Source organism: Anoplophora glabripennis, unplaced genomic scaffold, assembly GCF_000390285.2.
Source record: "Anoplophora glabripennis isolate ALB-LARVAE unplaced genomic scaffold, Agla_2.0 scaffold794, whole genome shotgun sequence".
NCBI lineage: Eukaryota > Metazoa > Arthropoda > Insecta > Coleoptera > Cerambycidae > Anoplophora > Anoplophora glabripennis.
In genome coordinates this window covers 192,245-197,661 of record NW_019417297.1, presented here as the reverse complement: position 1 = coordinate 197,661, position 5,417 = coordinate 192,245, and the positions used below count along the sequence as shown (strand labels likewise).

General features: G+C 31.6%; 1 protein-coding gene across 1 annotated transcript in view; it reads right to left on the bottom strand.

Moving 5' to 3' along the window:
- LOC108911468 (fatty acyl-CoA reductase 1-like) overlaps positions 1 to 4,578 on the bottom strand; it is a gene marked incomplete at its 3' end in the record, with an annotated part of 21,326 nt that extends 16,748 nt beyond the window's left edge. Inside the window, exon 1 of the mRNA XM_018716409.2 lies at positions 4,401 to 4,578. The remainder of the gene's footprint in view (positions 1 to 4,400) is intronic.
- Between the last annotated feature and the right edge of the window lie 839 nt (positions 4,579 to 5,417).

The following is a 5,417-nucleotide window of genomic DNA, read 5'->3' as shown; positions in this document are numbered from 1 at the left end:
AAAAAGTATCGTTGGTTAAATTGACATATCTCGGTTGATTTTAATTGTACAAACTTCTACCAGGCACCATTTTAAAGGTCTAGAAACCAGCTTTCATTTGAATATGGCATTACATATACCTAAATTAACTCAGAAAAAAGTTATAAGACGAAAATCGTCAAAAATGGACAAAAATTGGCCAAAAATCCAAAAAGTAGCCAACTTTGATCCGATGTATATCGGTTTCTATTAGTCGTAGGTACTTCTATAAAGGCTTATTTTAAAGGAAAAAACTTTAACTTTTTTTTCTGTGAAGCAATGCCTATACCTAACTCCTCTCAGAAAAATGTTGTGGGACAAAAACCGAAAATAAAATTAAACGCATTTTTTCGGGTATTTTTTACTCGTTTTTTGGGCATATTTTTGTTAACAATGATTTTTTTGACTTCAAAAGGTCTCATTTCGATTCCAAATTCAATTTGCTACAACTTTTCTGGTGACAACTATTTAGAAAAAATTCATAGTTTTCGAGTAAAACTCAAAAAAACTGAAAATACCACCTTTTTACTTCGTTCTCAAAAACGCACCCCTTTAAAAGGTAGCACTCCGCGGTTTTATCATTTTTTATGGTCAATTGAACATATCAAACAATAAAATTTCCGTTACGTTGTAGTTTCTTTGTACCCTCTTTTTTTTACATAGTCAATAGCCTATAAGACAGCGTGAAATAGAATTTAACCAGTGTTTATACTACCTGTAATGTAAAAAATTGTGCATGTGTTAAGAGCGCCGTTTTCATGAAAGACTGTTTTCTACAAACTCAAAAAATGTTAAACCCGGTTATTTTCAAACTAACAGAGAACGACGAACACAAACGGGCTAACATAGACATTTTAAATCTAATTTTTGTTCATAAAAAGCAGCAAACACTTCATCCGATTGCAATGAAGTGTATGTAAAGACAGAACTTGGGTGAGGTTTATTTAATTTGTGACAAATTAAATTGTAGAAATTTGCTTACGTTGAAATCTCATATTAACCATAATTTTCAGTAATATTTTTAAATATCAAATTGTCACCTTTCGGCTTTAATAATACCTAAGTTGAGTCCTAGTTTCCAAATAATGTTTCAATGTTGCCGGGCTGTCTATCTTTCTCTCGCTTTATTTGTCTAGTGTAACGAACGTAGGTATACTCAACAGTTTGGCAACGTTTATATCTACAACTTCAACTTCAGAGTGGGATTTTTTTTATTCTATGATCTGTGGTTCGTCCCAGTTCCCAGTTTTTACCTATAATTAGTTGTATTTTGCAAATTGCTCCCTAAACCTTTTAAATGAGATACAGAGAACGGCATTTAGACGATGTTACCACATAAATATTACGTATTAAGTCGAAGCATAACCTTGTATAAATATTTAAATTTGCATTGAAATTTTTTTCTTATGTCTGTCTCATTTATTATTCGGCCATTAAATAATTAAGTTTTGTCTTACTTAATACGTTGGTACGATGTAACATTAATCGTTTCGAGTTGTAAACAAATTCGAACATTTTTTTCTAAAACCTCTCTGTCTCGGGAAAAAGTTATAAGCTTTATTAAAAAAATTGGGTAAGACACTAAAGATATTTTTTTATTATAGTATTTTAGTATATTACAAGCAACGAAATATTTTATATTTTGATCAGGAATATTTTTAACGTTGGGCACCTTTAAAGAATCGTAATATACCTAGCGGAAAAAAGTTTTCAAAATTTTTGCTTCCCTTTCGTTCACGCACTTCAGTATTTTTTTTTGTTACTGTCAGTTCATTTATTTTGATTCATTTTCTTTGATTTCAGCTGTTCCGGACCTTTGTACGATGATTTGTCGATAAGTTATCGTCGTTCAAAGCAAAAATTACCTTTTTGGCTTCGATAATAAATATACTTGGGAATTAATGATCGTACAAAAAATCTAAGCAGGGTTTTGAAAACTAAAAGGTATTCTCTATTAAGGGGTTCTTATCGTTTTTTGATAAAAAATTATTTTCGATGCAAGGGACTTGACTCATGGACCTTTTGATTTTTTTTTAACGCTGGATTCCTTGCGATTTTTTAAAGGTATTCAACGATAAACATTTTTGAAAAACAGATCTTGAAACTGGAAATTCCAGACTTCAGTTTGCTTATTTATTTATTGCTTTACTACCATTTTTCGCCAAGATACAGCCGTTTCAAAGTCATGATTTTTTTTATCCTTTAATTTTTGTGACTAGTTTATATTAAAATACATTAATTTTTTAATATTATGTTTGAAAACTATTTAATTTTATTAAACAAACAAAGAACCTTGAACTGTTACGACTTTAATATACAACATCCATAATATTTAATTAGTTTTTCAGTAGGTTATCAGTAAGTTACTTGCTAAAAATATTTAACCATGAAAATAGCGAATATGTCATTATATTTCAAATATTTAAAAAAAATTCTTAAATACAAATTGTTTTTTTTTAAGTGTCACGTGTTTATAAAATTCTCCCATTCTCTAAAAACAGTCAAAGTATCATTATAGATTTGCCAATATTAGAGGAAGAAAGAAGAAAAAACGTAATGGGAATTCGAACAACGTATTATTTGACTAAACGATTTGTGAAACTAATATAAGTACTTTTGAGCAAAAACTACAGTTTATCTCGAAAACACCTTTTAGACCAGGGCGGATCTGTCGAAATCTTCTACGTGAAAAAATTTTCAAGTACATATCTAGATGCTTTATTTGAGGCTGTGCAACATTTTGAAAATTCGAAAAAATTTTTTCAAAAAATTATTTTACGAAAACTATCGAATCGATTTTAATGAAATTTATTGTGTTGATTTATTATACTCTAAAGTTTTTTTCTACCAAAACTAAAATGCCATCGGAGCAATTAAAATATTTTAAAAAAATTATCCAAAAAACTTGATTATTTTTCCATTTTTTCATCAATTATTGCTATTTTGCAACATCGGTAATAAATTTAAATATTTTGAACTTTCAGTATATTGTGCAAAATTCAATTCTAAAACTTTTTTTCCTCTTCAATATTCTTTTAAATTGCATAGATTCCAAGATATAAGTAAAAATTCAGATAAAATAGGTATTTTTTAAAATTTTTTAAACATTTTTGAAATTTTGAAACTGTTCCGGACCTCGCCCAGATCTAGGGATCTACACTTTTATTATGTGAGTTGTACTGAAGGTAATCCAGAAAAAAAAATTGCTTGCCCCTTCTCACATCCACCTCAAAACAGATCCGCCCTGGTCTATTTTTACAATTCAGTTTGTTTACAGAAAAGCAAATGCAAAAATTTTAATTTACAGTAAAAGTTTACTTTAGAAAAAAAGCAATGGTATGCTATGAAGAAATATTTCATTTTATATTACAGAGAAAATATTACGGAATAAAAATCAAACCCGTCAGTTTGAAATGGAATCGTTGAAATCAAAAATCAAAGAAAGCCATGCTAGCCGTGAGGTGTTGTTTGTTATTGTTGTCATGTATACGTCAATTGTTTGTTTAGTCGACGTTTAGTCGAATGTTATTTGTTATTGTTGTCACGTATACGTCAATTGTTTGTTTAGTCGACGTTTAGTCGAATGTTGTTTGTTATTGTTGTCACGTATACGTCAATTGCTTGTTTAGTCGACGTGATTTTTGTCGAAATTGTTGTGTAGAGTTCTAAAATGTCTCTTTTCGGTAAAGATTAATCAGTAATTCGAAAAGAACTACAAACTTAATACCTAAAAATGTCAAAAAAGTCTAAAACAATAGTATGGGAACAGTTTATCGAGTTCTGGTGTAGTGAAGAGATGTATAAAATAGACGAATCTTTGACTTGCGAATATTTTGGAAAACTATATGCTTGCAATATGATGACAAGAAATTGTGAAAATTGTAAAGAAAGTATAATTAAAACAAGAAATGTTTTATGAAAAATATAGAACTGAGCTCAATAGCACAGAATAATATATTTAAAAATTTAAATGTTAAATTGTCGAGAAATTTACTGTATTTTGGAAAATTTGTTATAATTTCGCTGAATTTAGTACAACTATTTTTTCTACTACTAATTTTTAATAAAAAATAACCAATTCCTTTCCGCTACGTAGTTAAAAACAAAATTTTATGTCTTCCAATAGAAAAAGGTCGCGTAAAATCGAGTCACAAACGAAAATGCCGACCTTATAAAAATGTGAAATTCTTCTCGCATCACAGCCCAATCTAAGGCAACGCACTGCTTCACATTCCATACATAAAACACAAAATTCTTTCCACCAAACTTGATATCCGTCGTATTTAATGTTATATAATGATCATTTATGAATCGCCTCGCCTCGGTAACAGAACGGAGAAAATGCAAGAAATCACCCGTAACAAACGCTAAACGCTACTTACTCACTGAACTGATACTCCTGGTGGTACTGCACACTAGATTTTGTAGTTCACTGCACCAAAACTATCTACAGACGGAGATCGCGGGTGCATGCGGAGAGAAAAACAAAAACACGTCGCAGATCGCCCGTCGCTCGTCAATTGTTGGAGTCCGGTGAGTCCGGTGGCCGCAAGACTGGTCTTGCGTTTCGTCGGGCAGGTGGGGGGTCTGTGCGTACTCGCGAGAGGAGCGGTTGTGTTTAGTCCTAGTAGACAGGGGTTCGGAAGTGGTAATTTTCCATAAACCCCAAATTTTTTACTAACCGGCCACAAATATGTTATAAAATGACACATTAAAGTGCACAAGCGTCACAAAGTGCAGAAATTGCAACGACAAGGCACGACAGCAACTTTCCTGGCTTGACCTAGAATTGAAATCTTCGCTTGGGGAATACGATACTCGTTTATTTTCATATGTCTTTTAACAGAATATGATATCCCCCCGTATATTGACCCGCTGAAGACCCGAATTCACTTTTTATATTGAAATATGAACACACGTGTATGATGTCCATGGACCACTGCATAAATTGCAAGTCACGACACCGACTTTCCTAGCTTGACCTAGAATTGGAATCTTCGGTTGGGGAATATGATTCCGCAAAATTTTATAATTACGAAAAAAAATGACCAGCGCGGTGTGGTAACATGATATAAATAAACGACTTTGGCGCAGTCATAAAAAACACAATTGCACGTCCAATTATTTCTTTACTAAGAGGTGATAATTGTAAGTACACTCATAAAAGTTTTATGTAAAATTATAGGTACGCACTAGATAATTGCTTATTTTATCACCGTACTAGGTCATGTATGTAAGACTTTTTTATACAGGGTGTAAATTAATAAGTAGGTAATTCCCTGTTGAAAAATACACAGGGGTGTCGGTGAATACATTTTTAGTAAAATGAGAACGCACACGTGCTTGATAGCCACGAAGTATTGCAGAAATTGAAACGACAAAGCACGACACCAACTTAT